The sequence below is a fragment of the Lemur catta genome, chromosome 15 (assembly GCF_020740605.2).
Source record: "Lemur catta isolate mLemCat1 chromosome 15, mLemCat1.pri, whole genome shotgun sequence".
NCBI classification, from domain to species: Eukaryota; Metazoa; Chordata; class Mammalia; order Primates; family Lemuridae; genus Lemur; species Lemur catta.
The window spans coordinates 43,475,109-43,494,113 of NC_059142.1; the positions used below are offsets into that span (position 1 = coordinate 43,475,109).

The 19,005-nt window shown below is 42.6% G+C and overlaps 1 non-coding gene across 1 annotated transcript; it reads left to right on the forward strand.

The window, feature by feature from the left end:
• The first annotated feature begins 18,614 nt into the window (after positions 1–18,614).
• On the forward strand, positions 18,615–18,721 carry LOC123621340. Its single transcript, XR_006729076.1, has one exon. It is a non-coding gene; the product is annotated as a U6 spliceosomal RNA (small nuclear RNA).
• The last annotated feature ends 284 nt before the right edge of the window (positions 18,722–19,005 follow it).

A 19,005-nucleotide genomic window follows, 5' to 3' on the forward strand; every position in this document is an offset into this window, starting at 1 on the left:
GACTTATTATAAAATGACCTTCATTTACAAAGAGCTGTAATCAAGACAAAAATCTTTATCCTAAAAATTAACTTTGGAAACAGAAGGCTAAATAAAAGCAAAATGCATAAAACTATATTTTCTAAGTGTTCTTCCCTTGCAGGTGACATTAGCTCAACTTTGATCCACAGGCATGACATCATCTTTAAGGTGCACCCAGTCCCAAACATACTGCATTCTTTTGACCAAAACGGTGGTTTTGTGCAGACTTACAGATACAGGCTAAATAGCTTCAAAGTTGGCCTGAGTTTTCACAGACAAACAGGTCAGAGCATATTTGAGTTATGCAACTCCTGCAGACGGCCCAGCCCCTTCCCCTGTGGCCAGCTGGAGAGTTTACATTTGTCAATTACTTCCTTCAGGGCCTGGCTCAGGTCTCATTTCGTCCAAGAGCCTCTCTTGCACTAACTCACCTCACTCAGTCCTTCTACTCCATCTGCTTATTACTCATCTCATACTCTTTGTTCTGCGCTGCCATGTGCTCAGTTATATTTTACCTCGACATTGTTCTCTAAATTTTTACTTTATCCTTCAGCTAAATTGAAATTGCCTGAAAAGTAGGGCCTGCCTGCTACTTCTTTTGTATATTTCTGTAGCACTTAAGTATAGCGCTCCTCGTACAATGGTTTCTTAGTAAGAGGAATGTTCTGTGGTTGTTGCGTTGGGGTTGGGATCTTGCCTTTGCCTTCTGTTCCTGAAAACCAAACTCACTGCTTCAGCATCACGGGGTTTTCCCTGTCTGCTCTGGCAATGGCATGCTACCCTGGCATATTCCTCTCTGTTTTGACCCCAGAAATCTGTCCCAAGTTTCTCTCCTCAGTGGCTAACATCTCATGGATTTTATTTTTCAAAGGTTAAACTGTCCACAATCACGAAGGCAGGGGTGGGGAGGCAGGGAAGAGTGACATCTGTGCACAAATTCATGTCTAGTGGGCAGCAGAGGAACCAAGAAGGTATAGGAGCAGAGCTTTAGGTGCTAGAGAGAATAGTGAGGGGAGTAGATCGTTGGGGAGGCTCCGGTAGGGGAGGAGCCAGGGAAATTTAGAGCCAAAGTGTTCAGAATCAATGCTGATTTGAAAAATAGTTATAGGTGCAATTAAAGTATCTCCGAAATAAAGATGTAAGGCCATGATTCTAAACCCAGCCTCTCACATTCCCAGAGGATACATGCTGGGGAAATAGGAAGCCATAGAATAAATAAGACACTTTTTCTGGAATGTCTACTTAACTGAACAATTTATAAGCAAATGAACTAGCTTAGGCAATATCCCATCCCTTTTTTGGAGGCATTCACTTGACTGGAAAGCCCATGAAGCTTTGGGTATGGCTGGAGACAGGTGCTCCAATGACGTTGTCAGAGCTGCAGGTCTTTCCCATCTTTCTGCTCGGCTTGGCCTCATTCTGTGTGTGAGCTTTCTCCAACTTCCAGTTAAACTGGCTGCTGGCAACACCAGACCCTTATTCTCCTTGCTTAGCAATCCAAAGAAGAAAAATAACTTCTTTCTCCTCCTATTCATCCACCAATTTTAAAGAGACTTCAGTTAGCCCTGCTTATGTGCCAGTGGGGTACCATGAGTGGCCCAGCCTGTGTCTGCAGCCAAGCCTTGTGACCAGGGATCCAAAGCCATTGTGAATGACAACCCCACGGCAATGATGTGGTTTCCTCCAAGGAGAGGATACCAGTAGACAAAAACACCATGTTCATGACACTCAATGCTAAGTAATCTAAATCATTTTTATATTCAAATAAACGCACTTTGGGTTACCAACAGGGTAGGGGTATGTGGTCTGCCTTCTGCTGCTGATACCATTATCACACTTTGATGAAAAACTGTGAGGAGTGCTGATCAGTACACACAGCTTGTTAAACCCACACCTACTGTGTGGAGTCAGGTGTGGTTATACTTATCACACTGGATAGTTGTGCCTTTCAGAGGGAAGGCTGACACTGTTTGTGGATGTTGTAAATTTTCAGAGCCTGGGTTTCCAATTTCGTGGAGAGCATCATTGGCTTTACAGACCAGATGGACCTGAATTGTCAGGCCCGCAAGAGCCGTCATGGGTGTTGTCACTCATTTTCACTCTGGTGGGGTAGACACCCCAAAAAGTGATATAAGGATATGAGAAAGGATGGGAGAACCTACAGGGAAAGGTGCAGAGGTATAAAAGGAAATTGGCATGGAGGAGGAGCATAGTGCTCCGGTGAGCACTCACAGATCCTACAATCTGACCTGCACACGCCTGACTGCCTGGTTTCCAACCAGCCAGGATTTCACGGTCCCCAGGTTGAGGCAACACCAGAACAAGGGTGTCGCAGGTGCTGTCTGTTCTCTGCCCTGCATCTCTCTGCTGTACCATTCTGGTGCAGAACTATCTGGCTTTCAGTCACTGGCAGCTGCGTTTCCTTGCCTGAGGGTGCTCTCTGGCCACTGCTGTGTGGCAGGCTGGAAGTCCCCCCGCCACACACACACATCTCAGAGCAACCCTTAGCCAATCCCTGGCAGGAGTGAGAAATACCTCAGCTCCCCAGCCCCGGATGAGCTTACTCTGATGTGTGTTGCATACCGGCTCTCAGACCTACCATGTGGGATTAAGCTCCAGTTGCCCACAGTAGTAGCCAGCTTGGTAACATCCTTTTGCTATCTATTTTCCCTTCCTTATATTACTGCCATACTTACACTACTTAAACTTCTTGCACTTGAACCCTTATCCCAGAGTTAACATCTGCAAGAGCTCAAACCAAGATGGGAGCTTTCAGATAAAGTCTCAGAATCTTTCCTTAGAACAGGGAAGGCTTTCCATGGTTTTGGACAGGAATAATGGACCTGTGATGCAAATATCCACTAATGTTTCTATAGATTGATGTGCTCATTAACCCTTATTAAAGTCATTCCAAGGCTATTGAATGACCTGGGAAGCCCACATGATCCCCTAACACTGCTACTGGTTAAGTATTATTGTATAACAATAGTAATCCACCATAACATTATATCCCTTATTATTACAGTCCATGCATCTAGGGATTGGTTGGGGTTTGACTGATCTAGGCTGGGCTCACTCATGCATCTGTAGTCAGCTGAGACGTTCTTCTAGACTGAGTGTAGCCAGGCAGCTCTGTTGTGTGTGTTTCTCCTCCCCTCCTGGGACCTGTAAGCCATCCAGGGCACATTCTTCTCTTTGCAGTGGCAGAGCGGGAAGAGTACATGTCCAGTTGAGCACATGTTTTTTAAGCCTTGATTTACATTGCATGTGGGAATGTTCCTTTGGCCCAAGTAAATTGGATGGCCAAACTCAAAGTCAAAGGTAGGAAAAAACACTTTTCCCCTTTTGGAGATGATCTGCAAAGTCACATGACAAGAGGCATGGAAAGGGGGAAGGATGAAAAATTGAGGCCAAATCTACCCAACACCTATATGTTTGCTCTCCTAAGTCTAACTTTCTACTCCTTTGTCCCTGAGAGAATTCTGCAGAAAACACTTGGCCGTCCTCAAATTTTATAACTAGATTCTCAAGTAAATTAAGTTCTGGCTTGCCTCTTTTTCTTTTATTATTTTGTTCTCTTATGCAATAAACAACCTGTTTTTATAATTTAAGATAAATCCAATAAAAGTGGCCATCTGAGCTTGTCTTAGCCCTGAACTAATGAATTTGAAGTGAAATGTATGTTTCTGTAGCTGAAGCATTACCGCAATAGCCAAACAGCAATCAGGAACTGCTTCCAGACAACACACATGTTTCCAGAAGTGTTTAATTTAAGGATTCCTTACTTCTTAAACTTGACACTGACCATCCTCAGGACTTCCCCAGACATGCTGAAACAGCAGCGTAATGGAAATACCTATCATCAGTCTTCTTGATAATCCTTTTTGTATTCTCCTTCCATCAGAAAAGAAAAAAAAAAAGATTTATGACTCATTGTTTTTCAAGGATGCTGCTTCCTTTGCAGTTTTTCAGGTTGTTTTTGGATAAGATTTTCTCCTTGTTTATACGCTGCCCACTGAAGTGCTTTTTATAGCCCAGGTTTGTATGTTTACAGACCCATCAGTCAAGTTCATGATATTATTTTCTGTCCTATAGTTGTCTTTGGTGCTTTGAAACTGACTTGATACACAAAAAAGATACACAAAAAATAAAGAAAACATACCTAGATTCAGTCTCGCCATTAAAAACAATCATATTGTTTGACCCGTCCCTCTGATGATAACCTTTTACGGTAGCTCTGTTTTCTTAGATCTGTCTTTTGGGACTACCTTAGGGCCATTTCTGAAATGGTATGTTTCTGGAGTTCTCTAGGGAATTGTCCTAGGTTCTGTGGAGCCTGAGTTTCCATTATCTGTGGGAGCACAGGAAGGAATTTTACAGTAATTCTGCTACAGTGAAACATTTGCCTTGAGGCCGGAATCAAAAATAGCAGCTGGAAGGACATTTGGAAAGGGGGGTTTGTGGGAGCGCAAGAGAGGTGGAGACAGAGCTGTTCACATTTGGATAAAAACACCAGCTACAAGGCAAAACGGAGACGGGGCTGGCATCTTCTACCCTTGAAACTATCCCAAATTCAATTCTCCTCGGGCTTGGCTCTCAGAGCCAGTGATTTCAGTGCCGCGAGTGGCGGCCAGGGTCAGCGCCTGCTCTCGGTAACGAACAGCGAGCGCCACGACTCCTGGCCGCCGACCAACAACAGCACCGCTGTTTCCCCGCTGCTCCTCCCACAGTAAGTCAGCATCTGAAATGTAGACCGCTTCCCTGGAGCCACTGGTCACGGAACAACTCATTTTAGCCCTCTGAAGACCTGGGGAAGAGATGCTCCACCTTTCCTAATCAGTGTCATTGCAATAAAGGACACACATTATACAAGATTTGGGCAAGCGCCTAAGAGAAATAAACAAAGGAATGTCAACTAGAAATAGAAACATCTACAAAACCATGATACAAGAGATGGTAGTAGCTAGTCTCCAAAGATAGGCCCCTGGAGAACCCTGCCTCCTAGTATTAATATTTATGCTCTTGTGAGATGTCCTCCCTTTGAATCTGGGCTGCCTTGTGCGTACTTGTGATTAATAGAATCGGGCTCAAATGACACTGTGTGATTTCTGAGGCTGGGTCCTAAGAAGTCTTGCAGCCTCTGCCTGGATCTCCTAGGTACAACTTCTTGCTCTTGGAACAGTCCCAATAGAACCCAATGATGAGGCTGTGAACAGCCCAAGGCACATGGAGAGTCCATGTGTGGGTGCACTAGGGGACAGCTCAGCCGTGCTCCCCCCTGACAGCCAGCATCAACTGTCACTTCAGATGCCTCCAGCCCCAGCAGCCATTGGTCCACAACCACATGAGATAGTCCAAGAAAACTGCCCAGCTGAGAACATTAAACACACAGAACCATGAGAAATAATAATAAATTGTTATTTTAAGCTACTAGGTAACTGGAACAGAAATTATATATTTATACCCAAAGATATATATACTTATGAATGGATCCCTCAACTGATGGATCAGCTGAATGACTTTTTAGTCACTTACTCATTTATTCAACAAACAGCCATTGAACTTACATGTGCCAGGCATAGTGCTGGTTTCTGGGAATACAGTGGTAAATAATTTAATTGCAGTCCTGACTCTAAGGAACTTACAGTCTAGTGGGGGAGATGACAATAATCAAGCAAACACATAAATCATTATAAAATTATAAATTATGTCATTTTATGATAAAAAGGAAAAGAACATGGTGCTATGCCAGAATAAGAGGGAAATCCAACCTAGCCTGGGTAATCAGTAAAGATCCCTCTGAGGAGGTGATTTTTAAGTGGATATCTGAAATGTGAGGAGCCAGCCATGCTAGGGGTGAAGGGCACAAAGAACTTTTTAGAATAAGGAAATTATAAAGCCCCTAAAGTGAGGAGCTCGGGATATTGAAAGGGCTGAGAGAAAGCCACCATGGTTGGGCTAGAGGGACCTAGGGGAGAAGGGCTGGAGAGGAAGAACTGGACCAGAGCAGTCAGGCTTGTGGGCCCTGGTAAGGGGTTTGGATTTTCTCCTAAATGCAATGGGAAACCATTAAAGGCATTTAAACAGAGGAGTGACATGATCCAATTTACATTTTAAAAAGGTCACTCGGGCAGCCTGGTGGATAACAGATTGGAAGGGGCGAGAGGCGATCAGGGAGGCATCCATCCACGCAGGGTGCTGGAAGGTTCCAACTCTGCAGGTAGAGCCCTGAGAGGCACCACCCGGCACCTGCTTCCTGCTGTGTCAGGGGCCCGTTGCTCCTCAGAGACCCCAGCAGCATTTGTTCTAAGGCAGGTCCTCTACAGACTGCACTTCTGCTTGATGGCAAATGCTGTAGGCCCACAAATTCACATCCAGAGAATTTCTCCATTGTTTCTGCGATGCACACGCTATCCTAGTTTTGGCGTGATAGGTGAGCCGTGCGTACAGCTAAGCCACCCCAGTGAGGCGGGTGTCAAGGGGTGCTCACGAGCCTGCTGCCCTCAGTGGCTCACTCCACTGCACCCTCGTCTTACACCAGATGCCGCTCCAGGGGTGGCTGCGGGTGAGGGGCTGTAGGAACACCGCACCCCCATCCCCACCCTGAGCCAGCAGCAAATCCTGTGTACTGGGACACGTGATGTCTGAAGTGCCAGTCCATCTGGTTGACCAGATTTGCCGCCTTGATGAAGCTGTCTTTCCTGACCAAGTTGGCTACTGTTACCAGCAGATCCTGGGTCCTTGCACTGTTGTTAAATTAGTTGTGAATAAAACGGAAGCAGAGTATCTAAGGCCCGCAATCCCCATAGGCTAGAGAAAATCTGTCAATAGCAATTATTCCCCAGGATTGTCATTACAAAGGTATTTAGCTCTGCATGTTCAGCTGCCCTCTGACTTTCACAGGATTTATAGATTGTACCTTCATAGAAACTGCCAGGCACATTTCTGACAAAAATATCTGCATGTACACAGCCAAGTGTGTGTGGCAAGCACTGAACTGAGCATGCTGGGGAGGAGACCCCATCACCCTTCCCTCCCTCACCTGAAAGCTGTTTCCTGCAGGCCTCCCACCTCCCCCAGCACCATCCAGCCACCACCCGCCATGAATCTGGGAGGCAGCCTTGACCTCTGTCTTCCTCTTCCTCCGCACTGCCTCTCACTTTATCTCCCCAAACCATTCACTTTTTTCCCTCTTCCCACTGCTCCCTTAGTCCAGGATGCCCCCAGCAGCACCCTCCCAGGTCTCTGCATCCAGACTCCTCAGGGCCACTCTCCCCAGACTCATCACTCCCCGCGTCCACCTCCTCAGCCGTGTTTATTGACTGTCAGCCCCTCAAGGGCGCTTCCGCCCAACTCTGGGCCTTCCCGTACACCAAGGAGTCCGCAAACCACGATCCATGATCCGTGGGCCTACTGTCTGTTTTGTAAACTGTTTTACTAGAACATCCATCCCCATTCATTTATGGATTGTCTATAGCAGCGTTTGCGCTATAACACAAAAGTAGTTGAGAAGTTAAGGCAGAGACTGTATGGCCTACAAAGCCTCAACTATTTACTACCTATCCCTTTATAGAAAAACCTGGCCAACCTTGCCATACACTGCTCCTTCTACCTCAAACTTTCCTCTTCTTACATCTTTTCTCCATGTCCACCCCTTCCTTCTCTTCACCTGGCAAACTCCTACTTACCCTTCAGCTCTTAGTCTAGAAATCACTTCCTCCAGAAAGCCCTCCCTGACCACCCCCCTGTATATTTCCCATAGCACTCTATTTTTATATCACAGCAATAATTACAATGGCCTATTTACTTCTCTGTGTCCCCACCAGACACTAAGGTCCTTTGAGGCCAAAGACTGGGCCTATCTTGTAGGCCTGCTTCTTCATTTAGTGAGTCCTGGAGCAAGTATCATTAGTCTCATCTGCCATTTGGCTACATATTTAAACATTATAAATCAAGCTAACAAATGGTTAAATAAAATACCTTTATACTCTTACCCTGACAAGTATTCCTTTGTGTATGTTAAAAAATACATGTAAACTTATGATTTGTATGTGATTAGAAGTTGGTAAAATATTAAACAATTTATTATTGTGACTGTCTGGGTGTTCTAATATTTTATATTTATTTATTTATTTTATAAAATTTATTTTTCTTCTCTTCATTTTTCTAGAATCACTAATTGTATTATTGTAACCTAGATTTTCACATAATGTGTGTTCAATTGCTGGTAATAATCTAAAGAATTAAAGATAAAATTAAGTGCATTAAAAGTATAAGTACTCAAACAAAATTTGAGTATATTTTCAAAGAAGCAAGTTAAAAATAAGAAAGCAGAACATATTATTTTATATATGTTATTTTTCTCCTGAATTATTGAAAACTATATTAACATGAAAAGGCAAAATAAAAAGTGTAATTAATAATGTCAAAATTTTAAATTAAAATGATTCAAAGCTAAATTTTTAATTTTGTGAAAACTTAATGATATCTCATTAAATATATACACAAATAAAAGGATTCCAATTCTAGTGTATAACATCTGTTAGTTGACAATGTAAAGAATTGGTATCACTTCATATGCTATAAGTAGACCTATCTATGCACAAATACAACATGAATTGTTTAACACAGTTACTATCATGCTGTTTCATAAGTACCATCAGAACTACAAATTGGAAGAATACTAAGAGAAGTGAGAAAATGGACCCCCCCCCCCTTCCCAATGGGGAATCGTACTTCGTTTTGCAACAATCTATTGCATTCATGACAAGAGGAGGGACTGGACAACTAATTTGTCTTTTGTCTTACCTAAGCCCTTCTGCTGCTCAAATCCTCCCCACATGCCAAAGAAGTGTCTTCCTCCAACATCAGCAGTGGCACAACCCAGAGACCTTTGTCATATTCTGACACGGCCATCTTTAGTTTTGAGAACATACTGCAAGGGATGTGGGGAAGCATTTTCTTGGGGCTGAATGGAGGTAGCCACAGTTACACTGTGCTGATGCTGAGCAACAGGCCCAAGTGACAGGGACACCATGTATTCTTTAATACATTCATTATTGTGTGTATTTGTTATTCGCACCATCCACTAGAGTGAGGGGCCCACACTAGGAACCCCTTTTGCTTGGGTGTAAGGGCATTACTGCCCTCTTGCCTACTGTGTACCCCTACTTCTGACCATAGAGTCTGGTACATAGTAGGCACTCAGTAAATACTGACAGGCACATTGTGAAGAATTTTTATTCTTTTGCACCAGTGAGATGCTGATATGTAAATGCCTGCTCTCTGGCCTAACCACCATTAGAGTATAGCCATCTGGTAGAGCAGGGGTCAGCAAACTCTTTCCGTAAAGGGCTAGATAGCAGGAAGTAGTTTAAGTTTGGTGTTTATGCTGCAAATACTCAACTCTGCTACTGTAGTGCAAAAGCAGCCATAGACAATACGTTAACAAACAAGTATAACTGTGTTCCAATAAAACTTTATTTAAAAAACAGGTAGCAGGACAGATTTGGCCCATGGACCATAGTTTGCCAACCCCTGTACTAACCCATAGGAGGACAAGGGACAATGCTGATGAAGAAGAGGAGGCAGAGTTGAGAAATATTTAGGAGGTGGGATTCTTAGGAATTGATGCCTGCTAAGGGCATGGCTACCCTACTCTGATCTCTTCATTTATTCCAGCGTAACTAGTGAAAGTCTGAGCTCAAACTGCCAAGAGTTGCCAAAGGCATCCATGAGGCTTGCTCCCCTTCATCTGGGCAGCTACTCCTACTTCTTGGTTTCCCTGGTTTGTCACCCCAACTGTATTTGTCTTACTATATATATGTGTGTCTTCAATTTTCTGTCTATCTCAGTGCTTCTCCAACCTGGCTGTGCATTAGAATCACCCAGGGAGTTTACAAAAATATTCCTGTCTGAACCCCTGCGTTAGTCTGCTAGGGCTGCTATAACAAAATATTAATACCACGGACCGGGTGGCTTAAACAACAGAGATTTATTTTCCTACTCTTCTAGAGGTTAGAAGTCCAAGCTCAAGGTGCTGTCAAGATTGGTTTCTTGAGCAGTCTATCTCCTTGGTTTGCAAATGGCCCCTTTATCTCTGTGTCTTCATAAGGCCTTTTCTCTGCATGTGGAGAAAGAGAGAGGGAGAGAGCGGGAGGGAGACAGAGAGAGAGAGAGAGAACGTGCGCAAACGTGAGCGCTCTGGTGTCACCTTCCTCTTTTGATAAAAATACCAGCCCTATTGGATTAGGATCCTACTCTTATGACCTCACTTAACCATAATTATCCCCTTACGGGCCCTATCTCCAAAGACAGCCACATTGGAAGTTAGGGTTTCAACATATGAATTTTGGGGAAACACAATTCAGTCCAAAGCACCAGGTTTGGGGATTGACTGGTTTTGGTTTCAGGTGAGGTCTAGGTACTGATTTTTTTTTTTTTAAGCTCCCCAAGAAAATTCAGATGCTCAGCATATTTCAGAAGCACTGGTAGCCAGTTACATTTGATATCCTGGCTCTGGTCTCAATATCCCAGCTCTGTTGCCCTTCCAGGACCCAATTTCAGCTAATAGCTCACCATTTCCATGCTTGGTCAATCTCTCTTTGACCAGCCCTCACTTCAAGGGAAGAACTGAACAATATGTGGAAAGGAAGAACAGCAGGAGGAAGGAGATTTCCAGGTTTCTCCTTGCTGATGGGAGGGCCATTCATTCCATAAGAAGGAGGAGCAGGTCTGCAGGTGAAGGTGATGCATGTGGCTGTGCTGTGCTGACTTTGAGATGCCTGTGAGACTGTCACATGTTGTTATCAGTAAGTCTGGAATTCAGATGAGAGGTCTTGGCTAGAAATAAAGATTTTAGTCTTTATCAGCACACTGTTGGGAGTTAAATGCATGGAAGTGAATGACTGGAAAAAGAGAGTGAGAAATGGAAACCTGGAGAATTCTATCACTGAAGAGAGGGGTGGAGCAAGAGTTTCCAACGAGTAAGACTAGAAGGCGGGATTTCAGTGAGTTGGAAACTTGAGGAGGGGGTACAAAGGAGGAAGAGGTCAATTATAAAATGTAACCAAGAAGCTAAACTTTAAAACTCTGAAGCATCTCCTGGATTTGACAATTAGAGGGAACTGGCAAAGTTGGTGACAGGGCCTGTGCTGGGTCACCTCGATCTGTCCTCTCTCTGAGCCTGGGCAGGCTGACCTGTATGGGCAGCGTCAGCACATTTCCTGGCCCTCTGGATTCTGGCTGTGCTTGGCCAATGGGGAATATCGGCAGGGAATGAGTGGGCAGGAGGAGAGAGGGGCTGAGCTGTCTATTCTCCCCCCTTCCTTGAGAGGAGGGTTCCCGTCCACTGCTTGCACTCCTGCAGGGTGGCCCTCTTCACACAGCATCTCCCAGGCTCCTGCAAAGCCTCTTTGCCCTTTTCCTGTAGGCCTGGGGTAGTGACAGCTTCCTGCTGTTACCAGCCCCTGCAGTGTCACACTGTTCTCCCAACTTCCCTGTGTCCTCTCAGCATCTCTGTAAATAGTCCTTATATTAAACTCTCCTCAAATGACCCACTTTGAGTGTGCTCTTGGTTTCCTGCTGGGATCCTGACTGAGGCAGGGCTCACTCCAGGCTGCAGTGGGCTGGGAAATGAGTGGCAGAGTAGGGAGTGTACAATATTATTTTGAAGAGTAACATAGAGATGTACAGATAATAATAGAAAACGATTCCAGATTTCCAATGGAAGCTTGTGGACTAAGTCCTGTTGTCTGTCATGGTGTGGTCAGGAAAACACATACCCCTCTAGGTATCTCAAACAGAAAGGGGTTTATTCGAGGAAATAGAGGCTTAAACAACTCTGAGAAAGCTGCAGGAGTGAAGGTGGTCAGCATACCTCTTTCAGGAAATCTAGAAGTGCAGGAATCACAAGGAAGTCATTGACATTGATCTGAGCTGCCTGTAGAACCAATGAGGGGATTCTCAGGAGAACACCCAAAAGATTTAGGCAAAATTCCACCTCAGCCATCTGCCACTGCCTCCAGAAAACAATGGTTTCTCCTCTTCCCCTACCAAATTTCATGCAAGTGTCTCTCATTGGTGGAGCGTAAGCTGAATACTGTTGGCAAGATCAGGAAAATGTAGTTTCCAAGTATATTCTCCTGTGGAAAAAGACAAGAGCCCAGAAAGGCAGACAAGGTACTGAGTATCCACAAGTGGCAACTGGCAGGGTTCCCAACAACAATCTCTCTCCTGCCACTTACATAGACAATTTTATTACTCAACATCGTAATATTACATTCTGTCCCTATTAGGGTTATACACCATAAGAATTGGTGGGATAACTATATTTTATGTTATAGGTTTCAAAAAGATCAACAACATTAAGTACAAACTGCCTATGTATGTGGAAGATTTTGGGAAGAGTAACAAAAAAGGAAAAATATCCAGTTCCTGTTCTTAAGAAAGCAAATGTCACTCATTCAAAAAACTTTGAGAATCTACTATGTGCTCACATTGGAAATCCAGGAAAGCAGAATTTTTTGTGGACTCATACCTATACAGCCAAGGGATTAAAAACCTGCATGGGAATAATAAATACCAAATTCAGGATAGAGATTACCAACAGGGAAGGAGGGGATCTAGGCAGCTATAATTGTGTAAGTAATATTTTAAAGTGGGTGGAGTATACACACGTATACTTTCTTTTTATTTCTATTTTTGTTATGGCTGAAACATCTCATAATAAGCTTTTCTTTTTAAAAAAGAACTAGGCTAGATCTCTGTCTTTAGGGAGTTTATATTAATATTTTCATATGAGAACTCCCATCCCCCAAGACATACACACACAGGTGAAATGGACTAAGATATGGTGCTGAGGTGCTATCTTAGGGAGAGCTTCCTGGGAACCAGTCTTTGTGAAGTTAATCAATTAGATCAAGAAGAAAGATTATACAGGAACTCTGCTACAAAAGGCAAATTTAATATTGGTATAGACTTTTATCATAATCAAGGTGTTTGCTATGGTTCAGGTGTTGGGAACTTAATCCTCAATGCAACAGTGTTGGGTGGTAGGTCCTAATGGAAAGTGTTTAGGTCATGAAGCCTCCGCTCTCATGAATGAATTAATGTCATTATCTCAGGAGTGGATTTGTTATAAAAGTGAGTTTGGTGCTTGCTCTCTCTCTTTCGCATGCTCCTGCCCTTCTGCCTTCTGCCATAGGATGACTCAACAAGAAGGCCCTCACCAGATGCAGCTGCTTGATCTTGGACCTCCCAACCTCCAGAATCATGAGCCAAATAAATTTCTCTTCTTTATAAATTACCCACTCTCTGGCATTGTGTTATAGCAGCACAAAATTGAGTAAGACAGTGATCATGCTTGATATCTTTCTTGCTTTGTCAGGGAAGACAGAATAAAGATAATGCCCCACCTCATACTGACTTTCAATGATTCTACCTCCAACAGACTCTAGACTGAAGATGCAAATATGAAGGGATAGGAGGCAAGGTGGTGAGCAGCATGAGGTGGACGACAGGTGGGTTTTGAGGCTGGCTTTGGTGGGCAGGAAGTGGGAAATGAGATGTAGGGTTTAGAAAAGCAAAAAGAAAGGAAAAGAAAAGGGGGAAAAGAAAACAAGCATTCAAAATTTGCTTCAGACTAAGACTATATACAAAATGTCATGGAAAGTTCAAAACCAACAGAACATGTTCCCTGACTTCAAGGAACTTAGAGAAGCATTTGCCCAAAGGTGCAGAATGCTTAGAATGATACTCAATATGCCACGTGCTTTACAAGGGTGGTCATACTTAATTTATACACTAACCCCATGAGCTCAGCACTCCTAAGCCCAGATTTCAGGCAAGGAAACTGAGCACAAAGCGGTTTTGTAAGTCACTTGTCTGCAGCAGGGGGCAGAACCATTCTTAACTGTTGCCCTCCTCAGTGTCCCATTGAGACTTCAGTCGATGATAGAACTGATGATGTCTCCTGGAAAAATTTGTCTCTAGAAGGTGGGGGCATTACTTGTTCATTCCTCATTAACCCCCCCCCCCCCCGCCCCAGGTGCCATAGGTATATTTTCTGACTCTACTATTTTTTAAATCACATTTTCTTCCTCTCCTGTCCTCTCTAATCCCTTTCTCCATGCCCATCTTTTCTTTCTCCTCTCACAAAGCCTGCAATAAAATGTATTCAAATAGTAAGCTATGCTTTTAGTTTTCCAAATTGTCTTCTCTCTTTGCATCTATGTTTGGAGGAAATAGAATATATAACTCCTAAAGACCCTTCTCAGACTGTAATTTCCCCCTCAATTCTGTATCATTCCCATCAGCTCAGAAACATACTTTAGTACTCCCATCTTTAGAAAAAAATAGTAACTATTTTTTTAAAAACCTTCCTTGATCCCACATGCTCCTGCAACCCTATTTCTCTATTCTGCATTTACAGCAAGTCATCTTATAAAAAGTTGTCTTCATTTCTCACCTCCCATTCTCTCTTCAACCCACATCAACTGGCTCCTGTCCCACTCTGTGCTGATATCTCCCAAATTTATATTTCCAGTCCCAGCCTTCCTTCTTAACCAGCTGCCTCCTTCACATCTAATTTGGATGTTTTACATGCATTTGCAAGCTAACATGCCCGGGGCAAATCTTTATTTTCCCAGCCTGACCTACTCCTCTCCCAACTTTCCTGACCTGGCAAATAGCTTCATCAGGAGCCTAAGCCAAGGGTCTGGAGACCGTCCATTCCCTTGGCCCCCAATGTTGAATCTGCCAAGTGCTATCCTCCCTACCTCCAGAATATCCCAAATCTGTCTGCTTCTCTCCATCTCTATCCTCATCCAAGCCACCATCACTCTTACTGGAATTACAGTTACAGCCACTTTATATAATCCATTATCCACACAGTAGCCAGAGTAATATTTTAAAATGCAAATTAGATAAAATTACTCTTCTATGTAAAACCTTCCATGTCTTTCCTTTGGATTTAGCATAAAATCTGGCCTTCAAGGCTCTACATGATCAGGTTTCTGGCCCTCTCTCTGACCAGAGGACGCTCTCCCCTGCTCACCAAGCTGCAGTTGCACTTCTGATCTTTCTGTGCCTTGAGCATGTTAAACTTTGAAGCTTCTGGTCTGACTGTTCACTCCCTCTGCTTGGTTTACAAATTCCCTTGGTCCTCCACAGCTGGCTTTTCCCCAGTATTTGGATCTCGAATGTCACCTTCCTGGCCTTTCCTCACCATCCAGTTTAACTTATCTACTCGCTATCACCCTTCCTGTTTTATTTTCATATAAAAACTTATTACTATCTGATGTCCCATTGTCCTGTGTGAGTCTATCCACTCTAGAATGCAAGTTCCGTGAGAACTAGAACCTTACCTTTCTTGTGTTTTACCATACGCTCAGTAGCTTGAATGGTGCCTAGCACATAGCAGGCACTCAATAAATATTTGCTTAATCATTGAAAAATAAGCTCCTTGAAATCTGGGACCATTATGACTCATAAACTATTATACAACTTTTCCCAACTACCTAATCACATTACCATGTTATGAGCTCTCAAGATACGATTCATGGTGATGAAAACATATACAACAAATTTACCTTAAAAATTCTGGGGAGACAAAGGGAAAGAGAAGAACGTAATGTATGCTTTCATTTTAACAAAAGTTTATTGTGATAAATCTAACAGTTATATGAACTGCAATCCCCCCAATATGGGAATCTTTTCTGGGTTTGGGGTCCAAACCTTTGAACTAACTAATAGTGGTCGACAAGTCCCAGAGGCAAAGCATTCCCCAACCCTCTTAGGCTATCATCCTGGTCTTCCATTCCCCTTTTACCTTGTGGACTAGAGGACCAATGAGTATTTGTTTTGAGAATTCTTCTCTTCCATCAAGAAACAATGTCAATAATCCATGCCCTGAAGAATTTTCCAGGGTTTCAGGATGTATATTATGAAACACTTTTAAGAAGTGGGTTATGGGTACTTTTCTATCCACTCTGTCTAACTCTAATAGATTGTGTAATGCCTCATGAAGGTCCTGGACGCTCACCACCCACATCTCCAGTCTAAAACTAGGTTATGAGTAAAATGAAAACTCTGCAAAAAAAAAAAAATTCTTCAACTTCTCATAAAGTCCTCAGCTCAATTCATTTCTCACAGGCATGGAAATCTAGATTGTGCAAAGAGGTCAAGAACCTAAATAATTATTCAGCTAGCATTTTGAAATTGTGGAAATTCTCATTTCCACACGAAAGCCAAGAGAATGCAGCCATGGTGTGACATCAGCAGGCAAAAGACTGAAAAGATATTTTCCTTAATTACCTGAGAGCTCCTGCCCTGTTTTAACTTGAGTGGAGCAAGCCTGCCACACACACCAGGTTCAGGGAACGTTAGGGTGGAGGAGGGGTGGGATGGAGTGGAGAGGCTTTATCTGGTCTGAACCGTGCATAGCTTGGGCAAGTGCCCAAGTGAAAACAATTGAATACCAAATCATTTTCCCACAAGGCTGGCAGAGTTCTCCATAGACTGTTAAGCTCCAACTACTTTGTAAACTCTATGAAGACATCTTTAAGGCCCTACTATTTTTCCCCTCTCTGGGGAAATGTCTTCACTCCAAGAGGTTATCCTGGGAAGATATCATTATCTTCAAACCCCAACAACAAAGCCCTAGGTTCCTCATCCTGAAATTCTTGAACCCTGTGCTCCACCCTAATTCAGTTTAGGAAACTGATAAGCAGCTGTAAAAATAAAGTGTAAAACATTCTCTCCCATTCAAATTGGTGGCACAGTTTGCACTTTTAAAAAATGGGGCCAGGAGGTTGTTCTTTTCCATTTTTTAAAAAGGTTACAGACCAAAACACCACTAAGCAACCATACATATTGCAAAGTGAATTTGTGTACCCATTAGCTTGTACATAGCTCGTATGTTTGTATGTACGTATTTATTTAAAACTTTATCAATATTTTAACACATTCACAAAAGTAGAGAAACTACTACAATGAACCCCATATGTACTCAACACCCAGCTTCAATGATTATCAACATAAATTCATTCCATTTTAGTGTTCCTACAATAAAACCCAAAATCTAGCTGTGAGACTATGCCCATGTATAACATTTAATTTGTTATAATACATAATAATTTCTTTGGAGTTTTTGGTCAAAAAGAGTAAAACTTCACAAATTCTGACTAATTGGCTACAACCCTATCCAAACTACTGGAAAAGCTGCATTATACAACTTTTTAAAAGGCAGTTTTATCATTTGCAAGATAAAGAGTATCATAAAAGCATTGCCAAGGAGAGGTCCTGTCAGATTTGCCTTAATAAACACATACACAAATGGTAACTGTAAAATTAATTATCTTTGCACTCAAATAGGTGCTTCCAGAGTAATTAAAGATGTATTAATCAGCTTGGGCTGCCATAACAAAATACCATAGACTGCATGGCTTAAACAACAGTAATTTATTTTCTCACAGTTGTGGAAGCTGGAAGTCTGAGATCAGGGTGCCCGCATAGTCAGATTCTGGTGAGGGCTTTGTCCCTGGTTTGCAGACAGCCACCTTCTCTCTATGTCCTCACGTGGCAAAGAGAGACCAAGTCCTCTGATGTCTCTTAAACAGACACTAATGCCATCACGAGGGCCATTACACAGAGGGTTAAAGCTACAACATGTGAATTTCGGGGGGATACAATGCAGTTCATAGCAAAAGACAAATTTTTTCCTTCATGTTTAAAAATCCTTATTTTTTCATAAAATGTAATTATGTAGACATTATTTACTTGCCTGGCAAACCATTTTTCTTCATGATGTAAATACAAACTTGAGACAAGTTCGTAACAAACATTACAAATTCCATATTAGATAAATGTTTTGAATAGGTCTCACAGCATATGAAATAACTAGTCAGTACCTGCCACTGTTTCTCTTCTCTTTGGGGATAGATTTTCCCTGAAATAAACTGATAATGGGTTTGAAGTGTGCAGGTCCACTTATACATGGATTTTCTTCCGTCTCTGCCACCCCTGAGACAGCAAGACCACCCCATCCTCTCCCTCCTCCTCCTCAGCCTACTCAATGTGAAGACAAAAAGGATAAAGACCTTTATGGTGATCCACTTCCACTCAATAAATAGTAAATATATTTTCTCTTCCTTGTGATTTTCTTAATAACATTTTTTCTCTAGCTTACTTTATTATAAGAATACAGTATATAATTAATGTAACATAAAATATGTGTTAATCAACTATTTATGTTAGTGATAAGGCTTCCTATCAACAGTAGGCTATTTGTAGTTTAGTTTGGGATGAGTCAAAAGCTACATGTGAATGTTCAACTGCAGGGGGTTGGCACCTTTAACCCCACATTGTTCAAGGGTCAACTGTAATAATGGGTAGGTAGGCTTTCTGCGTCTGCCCGTGGGCCTAAAGTTGCAACAGGTTGAGAGGGGATACCTGCTTTCACTACAAACAGTATAGTTTGGAATTTATACATAATTATCATATCTTATTTAATAATGCCCAATACTAAGACTAAGATCTTCTAAAAGTAACCTGGGATGAAACCTTGCTTGTGTTTTTCTAAAGATCAGTAATTTGTGCTCGCTTCAGCAGAACATATTCTAAAATTGGAACAACATGGAGAAGATTAGCATGGTGCCTGCACAAAGATGACATGCAAATTTGTGAAGCATTCCATATTTTTAAAAAAAAATCAGTATTTTTTTGTTGAGAGAAATTAGGATGCTTACCAAGAGACCTGGAAAAAAATCAGGCTCTCAAAACTCTGCTTGAATTTTCAAGGGAGTAATTCATTATTCCACTCCTGGCCTAAGTCGTGGTTCCTGTGGATGGCCAGCTGTTGGTGGCTGAACTCTCCCACAAAGGTGACCCCACTGGAGAAGTGAAGTCATCATTGCAGAGCACTGTTGAGAATCACCTTGGGATACCAAGAGGCATCAGTGCTCTTTTTAAGGACTCTCTAGAGAT